General features: G+C 37.1%; 1 protein-coding gene across 1 annotated transcript in view; it reads left to right on the forward strand.

Moving 5' to 3' along the window:
• LOC134534279 (protein madd-4) overlaps window positions 1-16,596 on the forward strand; it is a 191,240-nt gene that overhangs the window by 147,764 nt on the left and 26,880 nt on the right. The gene's annotated exons all lie outside the window — the stretch shown is intronic.

A 16,596-nucleotide genomic window follows, 5' to 3' on the forward strand; every position in this document is an offset into this window, starting at 1 on the left:
TGTGACAAAATTTTTAAAATAATTCGCCTATTTTGCAATTTTCAGAAAGAATAGTCAATGCAACATCCACCATCCCTATAGATGTACTAGTTCGAACAGAACCTTGCATAAGTCAGTTAACAGCGTGTATAACTCTGAACAGAAACACAATCTGAGGGGAAAAATTGTGTTCACTAAGTCTGGGTGATGGCATACCATAGCATTATTTCCCCACTCAAATTAATATCACTGAGGAATTTCAATTACTTTTCCAGGTTTTAAAGTAAATTCCTCGACTTTCCGTGATCAATTTCAATTTCCCTGACTTTTCCTTGACTTTAAAGATTGTGAACACTCTGGTACTGTTATTACTATATATTAAGTGTTTGCGTAATTTTGTTAGTGAATGCGTGTTATAATACACAATAAGATTTTACCTTCATCAGTGTCATTGAGTATAGCTATAAATAATCAACTTTTGAAAGAATTTTGAGACACAAGGTTGATGGGAAAACATCAATCGGAAGATTGATAAACTTCAAACAAAAAGGGTATTTGTGCATACCCCACCAATGTTTTCACTTGTCCTCGCGACCATGCGAGCCAATATAGTGAGAAGACAGATTGGTAGAGACCTGCAAAATTCGCGGATTCATTGACCTCTAGGATAGACTCCACAGTCCTTTAAATTCTCGCGGAAATGACACCTGTTCATTGGCTACTGACGCGTGAGAAGTCTCAACTAGGCTGTCCGTAATTCGGCACTTTCTTGGTTTAGTGTTTCCCATTGGCTCACAGTTCCCCGGATAAAATGTGGGCCAATCGCCGAAGCGGTACGAAGGTAAAGTTGTTTTGATGCTAGCCTATCGCGATATGAATTCGCGAATTTTGCATGTCTCTACAGATTGGTTATAGTTAGAGACCGGAAAAATTCGCGGGTTCATTGACCTCCAGGATAGACTCCACTATCCTCTACACACTTTGGCGAATGCCAACTGTTCATTGGCTGCTGACTTGTGACTCGTCTCGACTGGGTGGCCTGTGATTCGACACTTCTATGAGTGAGGGTCTCTAATTGGCCTTCAGTCCTCCAGATTAACAGTGAACCAATGACAGAAGCAGCACTAAGGTATAATTATTAGAATTTTAGCATAACACGAAATGAACCCGCGAATTTTTCAGGTCTCTGGTTATAGTATTCAGCCAACTAACATCTTCCTACATGACTCATATTTATTAGCAACGACAAACAACATAGTAGAAAGTGAGATTGCAGCATTCTGCTGGTCTGTTGGTAGGGGCGAGATTAGACGGTGGATTGCGATAAAACCAAAATAACACAGAAAAGCATAACACCTAAATGCAATTTGACACACCACATTATCACCCATAATGCAAGTTATATCAGGGTATCATTCAGCATTCACACAAAACTTAACTAAATTCATAAAAAGTAATATTTTAGGTTTATATTCGAGGAATGTCATTATTTCTGGACAAACATTGTATTATATTGCATAGTTCAAAAAAATTAATTTTGTTCTATTGTACATTCTTATTTAACCACTTTAAAACCAAAAATCCTCACCAGTTTATTTTTATTGTTTTCAATGTATCTGTTTTTGACCAGTTTATACAAAAAAAATTTATCGTGAAAATGCACTATAAAACAATCACTGAAAACTTCTGTTTTAAAAACAAAATTTTACCAAAAATAAAACCATAAAATCTTGTCTCTACCTATTGGCGAAGGACTTACCTGTTCTTGCTTGGTTATGCATAGGGAGTTAGGGTGAGAGGCTCTCCAATATTATAGTGGGCTTCGAACCCCTCACGTGCTGTGATTGAACCTAGAGGCCTCACCATATGAGTACCAAACCTGAATGACAGCCACTGAGGACCTTACCAGCAGTATAAGTTCAGTATTAAATTAATTCCGTTTAACTTAGTAGAGTTCTGATAAAATTACCATGTTTATTAACTTTTAGAAGTGCTGATCAATACCTTATCAATTATAAATAATTCAATTGCAGCTTAGTGCTACAAATTGAAATAAGATCCCAAAATAAAATTTATTTGCCAATTTTATGCTCATTTTCACATAGCTTATGAATCTTATTGATAAAATAATTTTCCAATAATTTTTAAAGATTACTTTTCTTTGATGTCACTCTTTTTATCATGAGGAATAATATGCCATAGTATGAAGTAGGACTTATTGTTTATAAACATTTTTTTAGTGATTACATAATACTATCTCATGCATATAATATATATATATATATGCAGTAATTGCTACAGTGACCCATAATTACTCTGGCTAGCAATTTTTTGCATTTGTGTTGAAAGCTAGTTTGTCTCCTGTTCTTCATGTACGAATTCACAAAATTCTTACTAATGTTAGTAGTATACGAATGTTCCTCCTGCGGCTGGCTTCTGGCTGTGGTGACTGTGTTGACACCCGCCATCTTGGATTGTGACGTCACGGCGGCCATCTTGGATGAACGTAACGTGACACCGCGTAACGGGACACCGAGTAACGGGACATTACGTAACGGGACAAGTAGATCATGGCGGACATTTTGAATCCACCATCTTGAATCCGTCATTTTGGATGACGTCATTGTGTTCTCGAAAATTCCGGCATTGTGTTGTCCGCCATCTTGGATGATGACGTCACCGTTGCAATTTCCGTTACGGCCGCCATCTTTAACTTTTTTATTTATTATACGATTTTAATGAATTTTTTTTTTAATTTATAAAAAAATTAAATTAATAAAATTTTAATATATTTTTTTTAAAAAACATACTTTTTAGACACGGAGCTCGGAGTCCTCGGTTCGAACACGACGAGTGCAAAAAAATAAAAATGGCGACCGATCCTTCCCTCACAGTGGACGCTGGCATACTGACACCCACCACTTTTTTCAAAGCATATATATCGTCACCTAGTATGACGTCATGTACGCCATCTTGAAATTTGGACGCCATCTTGAAAATCTTTATTTATTATCCGATTTTAATGAAAAAAATTCCAAAATTCATCAAAAAATTAACGTATTTGAATTATGTTTGATTATATCGATGTACGTCCTTAGTTCGATTCCCGGCGAGAGTAAACAGTCGATCCTTCCTCCATGAAAGCTACCTAGACTGATCTACCACCAAAATACCAAGGTATATATCGTCAACTGGTATGACATCATGTCCGCCATCTTGAAATCACCCGCTGGAGGTCACCATCTTGTTTTCGTCCGCTAGAGTGTGCTGATACCATGTTGGTATAATTATCTGGTCACCATACCTTTGTCCTCAACTGTTGACATTGAACTTTGACCTTGACCTTGAACTTTGACCTTGGAATTTGACCTTGAAATTTGACCTTGACCTTGAAATTTGACCTTGACCTTGAAATTTGACCTTGACCTTGAAATTTGACTTTGTCCTTGTCGACCATCATGGATCCGACATTTTATGTTCAGTAGATGCTACCAGGAGCTACCACCTGCTGGGTATGCCATCTTGTGTGTGTGTACTCGTATTATAGAGTACAATTCCATCTGGATAGTTTTATTCTAACCCACTACAGTGCAGTAATCATTTATTACTGTGACACACGCCATCTTGAAATTTGGACGCCATCTTGAAAATCCGTAATTTTAATGCTAGAGATTCGGGAAAAAGTTCAAAATTCATTAAATAATTCACTCATTAAAGTAATGATTGATTAGATCGATTCCCGTCCTTGGTTCGACCCCTGACCGATACCAAACAACTTTAATTTTAAAAAATACCACAAAAGCGACAGGTTTGAGATAATAAAAACACAGCAAGTTCTTTTAAAAAATACTTTTATTACATACATACTACACTACTACAAGTACATAATAAACACAGACAAAGTACTAAAGTCTTGTGGATTCCTCGATTCAAACAGTCTTCTTATTGTACGGACAAAGCCTTTTACATGACTTTAAATGTCTATCCGATCCGTTCATCACCGCAGCCAGAGACGGACTGAAGTTCATATCACCAGGGTCCCACTTATATATTCTCATTTGCTGGTACAACACACGAGTCAAAACAATAACCATGTTCATTATACTTCTCGGAGCATATTCTATAATGAATATGTAAGCTATCAAGACGTGAAATTAGTTTTTTGCACTTATTGCACTGAAATTGTATTCTTTTAAAATTATTAGAACAACTGCTTCTTTCATGTCTGCGAGCATTTGAGGTAATAGTAAATGATGCGTCACAGTATTTACACCAACGCAATGTACGCTTTTCATTAGTGGAAGAATCCATTGCTGACGATGAAACTTCGAATGATGGTGGTATCACATCTGTTGAAATCTCCTCCAATGTTGACGTCGTCGTTGCCAACGGGATCTGCACCTTATCCATCGTAGCTGTCGTCAAGGTTCCCGTAGACGATGGTACAACCTCCGAGTTCGACGTTAAAGACGGTAAAGATGCCATCGAGGTCTCAAGACGGTAAAGATGCCATCGAGGTCTCAAGAACAGCTAATTGACACGACTTATGCACCAGAAGAAACAAAGAAGGTGATCCTTACAGCGCCGACGTCAGTAACAAACGGAGCGTCCTGCTGTCTAGGACTCGCTTATATACATGCACCGGATGGAATAATACGCTAGTCAAATCAAGAACCATTTACAATAATACTAGAGTCAAATCTACAAATTAAAAAAGAGGATCATTTGATCGAAAAAAAATTCGATCTCTCCAATAAACGCCAGGCTCCAAGAGCTACAATTCACGTCATCAGATCCATCTACATTTTGCTCCTATGCTTCAATTGACTATTAGCTGCAAGTGCTCCAACAGATCCATCAGCTCCAACACGTAATATACGCAATGTACGCACAATACATGCAATTTACATGCAATAAATGTAATGATCACTCAGTACACACAGGAAACGGAACGTACACACAGTACACACAGGAAACGGAACGTACACACAGTACACACAGGAAACGAAACGTACACACAGTACACACAGGAAACGAAACGTACACACAGTACACACAGGAAACGGAACGTATACACACAGTACACACAGGAAACGGAACGTACACACAGTACACACAGGAAAAGGAACGTACACACAGTACACACAGGAAACGAAACGTACACACAGTACACACAGGAAACGAAACGTATACACAGTACACACAGGAAACAGAACGTACACACAGGAAGCGAAACGTACACACAGTACACACAGGAAACGAAACGTACACACAGTACACACAGGAAACAAAACGTACACACAGTACACACAGGAAACGAAACGTACACACAGTACACACAGGAAACGAAACGTATACACACAGTACACACAGAAAACGGAACGTACACACAGTACACACAGAAAACGGAACGTACACACAGGAAACGAAACGTACACACAGTACACACAGGAAAGGAAACGTATACACACATTACACACAGGAAACGGAATGATCACACATACATTAGCGGAAACACACAGGCTTAGTTGGAAATCAGAATACAAGAAATAAAAACATTAAATTTTTACTTTCAATATTTAATTACTTCTCAACATTACACAAATACAAGTAAAAGAAGCCATTATTGTATGTAGCCAGCTTTCCTCAGTTCTTTGAGTATGAAGGATATTTCTTTGATGCACAAATAGTTTCCTGCACAAAGCGAGTCATGTAGAAGTCTTAGCCGGTCAACCAATATGTTTGGATCTTTCCATGATGTGTAATCAATCTCTTCTACCACCATCTTACTTGCTTGTTTATTATAAATACTGTTAATATCACAATCGTCCCAGTGATCATAATAAGCATTATCAGATTTATTTATTATAACACGACATTTCCATCGTTTCGGTCTCAGGACATCGCCACATTCTTCGATCTTGTCAGCTCTAGGTGCTTCATCACAGTCTATGCCTTTGTCAACAGCCTCAGAGTCACTGTAACAATCACTGTAGAAGACATCCTCTTCACCCATATTACCGTATGAATTCGCTATCGATGATGTCGAAGTGTCTTCATCGTCTTCATGCTTCCTTTTTAGGAGTCCATCATTTTTACAAAGAATGGAGGATCTACTGAATATAGGCTTGAATGTATTCTCACTTTTCACGGTGTTGATACTTCCATTAGTTTCAGTCTTCCCGAAGCCATTAGCATCCTTCAATTTATGTTCTTCCTCACGATCGGGTGAGCTAATACCATCACGCGCAGGACAAGGAAAATTATTGTCGTAATGCAGATCACTCTTCTTTAGTCTAGTGGATCCATCGGTGTCCTCTATGCCGTAAGTAGTCTTGACTTCACATGTTCTACCATGTCTTTTTAAGCTGTAAATTCGTGTTAACAACCTGTTACAACGATTACAGCTTAACATGTTGCGTAGTGGGTTTCTAGCACAATCATTCTTCTCATGACGTCTAGCATTCCTTTCCATGGCAAAATCCTTGCCACACTATCTACAGCGGCTTCCTTCCGATTCAGCTGCAGATAACAAACCACGATCCATGGTAGCTTCTGTGACTAATGTTAGATACAAACTGTCAGTTTTCTCCAATTGGAACCATTTCTTAAATAGAGTTTTTGAAATATTTCATCAGCGAGAGTTAAGTTATCTAATGCAAAGCAAATTGATGCAAGTATTTCTGTATGTCGTCAACAGATGTCGCTACGTGTTGCTTGCAGGTAAATAATATCTATTTCATTAATGTGGGATGCGTAACGCTCACTATCGATCGCAAAGGGAGGTTGGCTTCAATAGTATCCAAGGAGAAAAAAAGTTCGTCCTTCCTGCTAGTGCTTCTCAGATTTCTCACGGTCCGCCATCTTGGATTGTGACGTCACGGCGGCCATCTTGGATGGGTGTGACCTTGACCTTTGACCGAAACCGCAGGATTGATCGCAAGCACACGGATTAACCATCATAAAATTGGCATGAATAATCAGGAGCACACGGAGAAAACCACCAAAATATTGACAAGAATAATCAGAAGCACACGGAGAAAAACGACACACGTTTTCTTTGATATCATAAAATTACAGGGAAAAAAATTTAATAAATAACAAATAAATTAATAAAAAATTAAAAATGACAAAAAAATACAAAAAATACATAAACAGATTCTGCTAGCTTGTGAACTTCTCATTGTTTAGCAAAGATATAGTTCTAGTACAAGCCAGAATTTTATGTATTTTTTGTATTTTTTTGTCATTTTAAATTTTTTATTAATTTATTTGTTATTTATTAAATTTTTTTCCCTGTAATTTTATGATATCAAAGAAAACGTGTGTCGTTTTTCTCCGTGTGCTTCTGATTATTCTTGTCAATATTTTGGTGGTTTTCTCCGTGTGCTCCTGATTATTCATGCCAATTTTATGATGGTTAATCCGTGTGCTTGCGATCAATCCTGCGGTTTCGGTCAAAGGTCAAGGTCACACCCATCCAAGATGGCCGCCGTGACGTCACAATCCAAGATGGCGGACCGTGAGAAATCTGAGAAGCACTAGCAGGAAGGACGAACTTTTTTTCTCCTTGGATACTATTGAAGCCAACCTCCCTTTGCGATCGATAGTGAGCGTTACGCATCCCACATTAATGAAATAGATATTATTTACCTGCAAGCAACACGTAGCGACATCTGTTGACGACATACAGAAATACTTGCATCAATTTGCTTTGCATTAGATAACTTAACTCTCGCTGATGAAATATTTCAAAAACTCTATTTAAGAAATGGTTCCAATTGGAGAAAACTGACAGTTTGTATCTAACATTAGTCACAGAAGCTACCATGGATCGTGGTTTGTTATCTGCAGCTGAATCGGAAGGAAGCCGCTGTAGATAGTGTGGCAAGGATTTTGCCATGAGAAGGAATGCTAGACGTCATGAGAAGAATGATTGTGCTAGAAACCCACTACGCAACATGTTAAGCTGTAATCGTTGTAACAGGTTGTTAACACGAATTTACAGCTTAAAAAGACATGGTAGAACATGTAAAGTCAAGACTACTTACGGCATAGAGGACACCGATGGATCCACTAGACTAAAGAAGAGTGATCTGCATTACGACAATAATTTTCCTTGTCCTGCGCGTGATGGTATTAGCTCACCCGATCGTGAGGAAGAACATAAATTGAAGGATGCTAATGGCTTCGGGAAGACTGAAACTAATGGAAGTATCAACACCGTGAAAAGTGAGAATACATTCAAGCCTATATTCAGTAGATCCTCCATTCTTTGTAAAAATGATGGACTCCTAAAAAGGAAGCATGAAGACGATGAAGACACTTCGACATCATCGATAGCGAATTCATACAGTAATATGGGTGAAGAGGATGTCTTCTACAGTGATTGTTACAGTGACTCTGAGGCTGTTGACAAAGGCATAGACTGTGATGAAGCACCTAGAGCTGACAAGATCGAAGAATGTGGCGATGTCCTGAGACCGAAACGATGGAAACGTCGTGTTATAATAAATAAATCTGATAATGCTTATTATGATCACTGGGACGATTGTGATATTAACAGTATTTATAATAAACAAGCAAGTAAGATGGTGGTAGAAGAGATTGATTACACATCATGGAAAGATCCAAACATATTGGTTGACCGGCTAAGACTTCTACATGACTCGCTTTGTGCAGGAAACTATTTGTGCATCAAAGAAATATCCTTCATACTCAAAGAACTGAGGAAAGCTGGCTACATACAATAATGGCTTCTTTTACTTGTATTTGTGTAATGTTGAGAAGTAATTAAATATTGAAAGTAAAAATTTAATGTTTTTATTTCTTGTATTCTGATTTCCAACTAAGCCTGTGTGTTTCCGCTAATGTATGTGTGATCATTCCGTTTCCTGTGTGTAATGTGTGTATACGTTTCCTTTCCTGTGTGTCCTGTGTGTACGTTTCGTTTCCTGTGTGTACGTTCCGTTTTCTGTGTGTACTGTGTGTACGTTTCGTTTCCTGTGTGTACTGTGTGTATACGTTTCGTTTCCTGTGTGTACTGTGTGTACGTTTCGTTTCCTGTGTGTACTGTGTGTACGTTTTGTTTCCTGTGTGTACTGTGTGTACGTTTCGTTTCCTGTATGTACTGTGTGTACGTTTCGCTTCCTGTGTGTACGTTCTGTTTCCTGTGTGTACTGTGTATACGTTTCGTTTCCTGTGTGTACTGTGTGTACGTTCCGTTTCCTGTGTGTACTGTGTGTACGTTCCTTTTCCTGTGTGTACTGTGTGTACGTTCCGTTTCCTGTGTGTACTGTGTGTATAGTTTCCGTTTCCTGTGTGTACTGTGTGTACGTTTCGTTTCCTGTGTGTACTGTGTGTACGTTTCGTTTCCTGTGTGTATTGTGTGTACGTTCCGTTTCCTGTGTGTACTGTGTGTACGTTCCGTTTCCTGTGTGTACTGAGTGATCATTACATTTATTGCATGTAAATTGCATGTATTGTGCGTACATTGCGTATATTACGTGTTGGAGCTGATGGATCTGTTGGAGCACTTGCAGCTAATGGTCAATTGAAGCATAGGAGCAAAATGTAGATGGATCTGATGACCAGGGGCGGCTCCAGGAAGGCTTTTCGGTGGGGGCTATCGTAGCAATACAAATGAAGTTGTAAAAAATTATTTTTAACATACCACCAGTTGGCCATTAAATATTTACAAATTTATAGTCTCAAATATTGAACTTAACATACTTTTATACACATTTTCAAACAAGTAAATGTAACACAGGGCACATGAATGTAAATGTTGGTGATATGACATACTCTAAAATAAAGAATATAAAAAGGACACAAACAAATAAATATTTACAAATATCTACCTATGTGATAACATTGAAACAACAAGGAAACTGAATAAGTAATTCATTTACATTAGACGACAAAATCTAATCTTCTTTTACCTTTCTTGGCAAATCTTTCAATAATATTATCAATATTTATCGAAATGTCTCTGTGTATATGAAGAAGGCATAGTCCATTAAGTCTTTCTTCTATAATTCTTGATCTCAGCCATGTTTTTGACCTTCGAAGTGTTGAGAACGACCTTTCTGCAGTAGCTACACTAATTGGTAATGTCACTAAAATTTTTAGTAGCTTAAATATTGTAGGAAACATTTCCTCTTCACACTTCAAAATAGCTTCCATTGCAGTTTTCGGTACTTCTACTTCGTCTGATGCCTTAAGCTCACGAAACCACTTGGCCTCCCATACACAGACTTCACCTTCAAGCTTCGCAAACAAAACACTTTCTTGATTATCCTGAATAAAAGAAAAACGAGAAGCAATAGCTTTTAGTCGCTCTCTGAAATCAACATCTTTACTTCTATTGAGAAGAATATGTGGTACCAGCAAACGAATGTCAAATGATTTCAAACAGTCTTCTGAAAAACGGGACTTCATATCGATGAGTATAAAATCCAACATGGAATTATAAATGGCTCTGTAGTAACATTCTGCATCATCAGTATCATAGTTCTCTCTATGTATCTGTTTTGCAGTTGTCCGAGGTTTTCTTATTTCTACATCGAGTTTTGAAGCCAAGGTTTTTGCTTCAGAAAACACTACATGAAAAGTATTGTCACTGTTTTCTCTCCTAGTCTTGAGAACAGATAAAGTATCCCTAACAGCATTTGAAGCTTCGTGCATATCAAGTGATTCTGCTTGAAGGAGGGTACTCAATGGAAGTGTAATCTTCAAAACATCCAGGAGAGAGAGCATTGCTAGGATAAATTCACTGGTTAGTAAGGAATTAAGTAGAGTTAATGCTTTTGAGGCCGATTTCGAGTCTTGCCATGATGTTATAGCAGAGAGTGCCTTCACAATACTAGGTAAATGCTCGCGAAACTGGAGTAACGAAGTGTGTCTTTCAACCCACCTGGTCTCACATAAGCTGGCAATATTTGAGGACGAAAATTTCCTTAAAACCTTGTGTCTTTTGGCAGATTGGTTGAAGAAAGAAATGCATGTTTTTATTATGGAAACAGTATTGCGAATTGATGACACTTTGGATGATTGGGAAATTGAGTTGTTTAGACAATGGTTTTGACACGAACATCTGGTGGCATTTTTCGTAACTCCCATTATTTCTGTAACTGCACCTGAACTTTCAGAAACCATTACACTGCAACTGTCTGTAGAAATACCAACACAAAGACGTGGATCTAGATCGCTATCTGATAGCATCTGTACGACAAGTTTTCCTATAGATTTGCCTGTTAGACGTGGTTCAAGTATAACCTCACTTTCACAATCAGAACCAATATCTTTGTTTTCTCCTATGTGTTGACAATTTCCATCTATTGCTTTATAGGCATCAATAAACATTATAAAGTCTTCAATGATAGTCATTTCATAAAAATACCTGACACTAAGACTTAGTTGCTCAATGTGTGCTACATCTGTAGTTTCATCAAATATAATTGCATAGAACCCAGCTTTTTTTATTCTGCCTAAAATAATTGATTGAATTTCATCACCACAACATTCTATCAGCTCATTCTGAGTATTTTTCCCAATGTAAGTTGCTTTAGATGATGCACAAGAGAGATGGTTCTCCAACTCTTTGTCACCTGATGCTACTTTGAATCTTAATAATTCCCTGAAATTACCCTCATTGGTTGCTGGTGTACAATCATCCAGTAGGACACCATCATCTCTGTGCCCTCGTAGGGGTATATTCTGGCGACCACAAAAGATTATGGTTTCAATAATAGGTCGCAATCTAGCTCGATTTTCATTTACTTGTTGAAGACGTTGAGAATTAATCAGGTTAATGACTTCAAACTCAGGATTATGGTAGGATTGTAGGAATCGTTTACCCGCAATGACATTCTGGTTATGATATTCAGTTTTATCATGAACTTCCAAATCACCATCTTTTCCAGTCAGCTTTGAAAATTTGGTAAGTGGCTCCGTCACCAACTTCCCTAGTTTCATACCGTTATTGTGACCAGCAGCATGGGCAGAGAAGAGAGAACAGTACACACAAAATAGTCCTTTCTTTGCATGTGAGAAAACCACCCAATGAAACATATCAATATGTTTTTTGGACAAATACCTCTTATATTCTCTACATTTCTCTTTTTTAACAGAAAAAGGAAATGAGTAGTCGCAAGGTGGAGTCCAATGATTTTCCAGCAACTGGCATTTTGTGTAGTCACTTATAAGGGTTCCTACCCCTATGTGTAGCCCTACATCATTTTGGTGGGAAGGATGATTAACTGAATTATAATTTACTGAACCTGATTCACTCGCACCTACATTGCAGTCAACAGCTTCAGCACAATCCACTGAAGACCCATTGAATCGTGCAATGGCTCCTTGTTGCTCTTGAGCATCCATGGCATCTCTTTGCTCACTTCCTGAATTATCTGCTGCTTGTGTTGATAATTCTTGTGGTTGTTGACTCGTTGAAGATGAGGCTCTTGAAAAATATGACTCAATATTTTTGGTAAAGCCCAATGAGCCAAGCTTAGGCCTTTTTGGTACTTTTGCCTGTGAAAAAAATGTATAAATTAATTTAAATATTTTATGCTTTCAAAAGAAAGTTAAAACATGTTAAATACAGAACATTTGCTAATTATTGCGGGACAGAAATTTAATGGGTAGCAGGGAATGGAAATACAAGTAAATTTTCAAAGAAGAATAAAAAAGGAAATGCAACTTTACAATTTTTTAAGCGCGAATAGTAGAATGCAAACTTGATTTTCATACGAATATGGGCACTACATCTACATCATTGGCTGAGAGGGAGCGCAGACGCAGCGCAGTGACGTCACACGCTCTGCGGGAAGCACACGACAAGCGGAGTGCAGACGTTTAGAGTTAGTTAGACATGTGTACTAGCAATCAGCGGTCACTCTTCGTGGTGTGGACAGTCGCTAATGAAGCCGTATTCCTATTCGGAATACTTCTTTTGTGAAAACGCTCTTTGTAAATGCGCTGCAATATTTTTTTTTCGCCTCTACATACCTCTAGCCCATTAGCATTATCAGCCACCTCTGTGAATGAAAGTTCGCCATGTTATTACTGTTACCCGAATATGTAAGCGCAACACCGTATTCACTAACAGTCAAAACTGCGCTCTTCGCCCAAAGCCGAATGTTTAAACCTACTACGTTACTTAACAAAAAATGCTTGTTTTGGCATACCCTAACGTACATTAAATTTGTGCCCTGCATAAACCGAACACGCTATATAAGTTTTCAAAAAATATATATATTTTCTAAAATTGAGGTTTTATGGCAGTTGTGAACTCGAAATAGATACGCCAATTTTTGTAGTTTCTTAATTAATATATTACTCTTATTTTTCTCTAAGGGGAGCTTTGAGGGGTGACAATCTGGCTATTTTCACGTGTTTTATCGTCCAAGGGGTCCTATTGTTACTACTCTAAGAGCGGCGCTAAGTTTTACGTTTGTGCCTTGTGCCCGACCATGCATAACATAATGCCTTTGACGATTCGATTTATTCTGTAAGTTGATGTTCGTGCTGTGCGTTAAAATGTTCTCGAGCAGACAGTCTTCGCGCCACAGTCGCAACTCGGCAGTTGGCCGGACTGTCACTAAAAGTATTTATAAACAAACGATGTAATCAGTTATTTTGGTTTATTAAGGGGTATCCACCTACTTCATTTTTGTGGTTTAATTTACGATCTGTCATTAAATATTTGCTACCTTTTATAAGTAAATTATATAATTAATTCTTAAGAAAAGAAATAACAATAGTGTTTTCCTAAAAGTGATGATGGATATAAGTATGACCAATTTTTAAGAGCAATAAATAACAAATGTCTGAGTCGGAAAATATAATTTTCAAATATATAAAAATGCAATTGCTCAGAGAGGGAAGGGGCTAATTAATGTCACGATCCTTCCAGTTTCAAGAGGAATAAAACAACTCATTTATAATAAAATTTGAAAGACGACTTTCATGGTCGATACAGTTTGGACGTTATTATTTTCTTATCACTATTTATAGTTCTAAAGACCTGGTAATCATTGGTCATTTAGGTTTGGCTTTGAAAAAAATTACGATAAATTACAGCTACTAAAACTAGGACTTATTTACATTAAGTAGACCACAGTTATTAATGCTTGAGAAATTAAAATGGCAAAAAACACAATCTCTTTCCTGATCTTCTCGTATGTGCCGGCTTTATAACCACACACAATAAAAGTAGTCTAAATTGTTACTTTCATCTAATATTTTATTGATTATATATTTCACTAAAGAAAAGCTTTACAATTCAAGTAATTTGGTAGCTACTAATAAATAGAATTTTTCCTTTTCCAAAATTTATCAAGTCAGATATTAAAACAACATTTTCACACCACGGTGGGAAAACTTATCTTAAATTAGGAAAATATTTGTGAGTCCCTCAGCATACATACAAATGACACAAATGTCAGGAAACTGTGAATCGTCTTACATTTGATTATTTGAGTTTTTAATTTTTTTTACCAAATATTTAAAATCCATATCATGCCATTAAATTATTTTCTCGAAATTATCTTTGTCGTCTTGCTTGTTTTGGTTGTACATTTTCGTCAGACTTGCATGTAAAAAGAAGGAAAAAAGGCAGCTTCTGAGCTTATCTCAAACAATTCTCAGTCTTTATAGAATATATTTAGCAAAATTTGAATTTAATATGTGGGGGGAAAAAAGCAAAAAAATCATTCAGTGTTTCAAAAACTCTTTTTTAAACCTATATTTTTATTTATTATTTATGACCTTGTTTTGCGCTTTATATTCACTCATAATAATTGCAAATATAAATTTTGTTTTCAACGGTATTACAAACTGGAAAAAGAGTTTCCGTTTGAAACAGTGAATTCTACGAAAATATAACAGTAAACTTTAATAGATAACACGATTTTAGGTAGATTTCGAAGACAGACTACCTCTTGTAGCCGTTACCATGGTGCGAATAATAATAATAAAATAATTTTTTTTTTACTTGTGTTCATGTGTAATTCGCTTACAATAAAATACACTAACCACCTCATGTTGACTTTGGATTATAATACTTACAACTGTATAGCGTTACTTCGCAGTAAAGGACAAAGTTGTCTTATGAGAGTCAATTTAAAAGTACTTGTCAAATTGTCAAAACACGAAGCAAGAATGAGGTGTGAAGCGATGAGAATGAAGAGACTTACGTCGCACAGCTATGCAGAGAGTCTTCACGACTTGGCTGCCAAAATTTTACTCATAAATTGACACATTTCGGGGGTTGGAATCGATCCCATGACCATCACCACATAAGTGTGAACTTTAACGATTACGGCAACCAAGTACGATTGGATGGAGAAGTGATAAAATAGGAGTAACTCGAGAAAACTCGTTGGCTTACGGCAATGTGAACCTTTCAAACTTGAGAAAATACGTGTTTAACCTTGTGGCAACCAAATTTAAATATTTAGGGTAAGAGGCATGTCATTTGATCACACTCAAAATCCTTGAACTCTTAACACTGAAGCCAAATGCTGTTGCTGGCAATATTTGATTTTTAACATTTACAAGATGCCACCAAACATAGTCCTGAAATTTAACACAGCAATGTTTTATAGCAGATATATAAATAAGTACTCACCATTTCGTAGAAAATATCAAATGATTAAGTGAGAGAAATTCATTGTTGTTAGTTCTTGATCGACCACAAGCACACCAGTTCTGTAAAAAAACTAGATAGTTTGTCACGGTCCGCAGCACAGCAAGGCACAGCTTGGACAATACTGAGTACTGAGAAGTTCTGGCAACAACTGAACAAAGTGTGCCACTGTAGCGAGTGCCCCTACTTCTAGTCCAGGAAACCAAGACTTAAAAAGGCACAAACCTGTGAAAAATTTGTCCAAAGCTGAATTTTTGCACAGTTGTAGATTTGACTATGCTTAATAACATACCGAAAGTTTACCGCTGTAGACCTTGTGCGTATCGCCGAAAATTTGCATTTAAGTCCTAGATGACAGCGACTTACATCAGTCCATTAAAATGCTACCCATTTGTACAGTTTTTCATTTAGACTGTCCATAAAACTACCAAAATAATCTTGAGACTCTAATACAGCCATTAATGTTGTAAAAAGCATAAATTGTTAATATTAAAGATGTGATATTAAGCGATTAATTCATGACATATTATTTTTTATCTTTGCCACTCAGATAAAAATACTATTTACACCAATTTGAAGAGTCCAATGCGAAAAATGTCCAAATACATGTTTTTGGTTATACCTTTAGCTTTAAGACGGTATATTTATAAAGAGTCTAACGTAATTAGTTGGCTCATTAAAGCGGCCCGAGCGTTGCAGTGTACTGCGGCCGTACTGATCTCTCACGGCCACCGCCGTTCCAGCGCGGCATTCCGACACACTGCGTACTGCGACACTCATTCAACTGGGTCTTATTTAGGGATTACTTAAAACATAGCTAATTCATATAAGAGGGTGTATGTTACATGTAATGAGATATGCATTTTTTTTCTTATATGAATGTTTTTTGATACAATAAAATTAACAATAAACGATTTCTGCTTGGAACTTGTAAATGAAAAACTCTAGAGGACCTCTGGTTTTAT

Source organism: Bacillus rossius, chromosome 1 (assembly GCF_032445375.1).
Source record: "Bacillus rossius redtenbacheri isolate Brsri chromosome 1, Brsri_v3, whole genome shotgun sequence".
In the NCBI taxonomy this organism is placed as follows: domain Eukaryota; kingdom Metazoa; phylum Arthropoda; class Insecta; order Phasmatodea; family Bacillidae; genus Bacillus; species Bacillus rossius.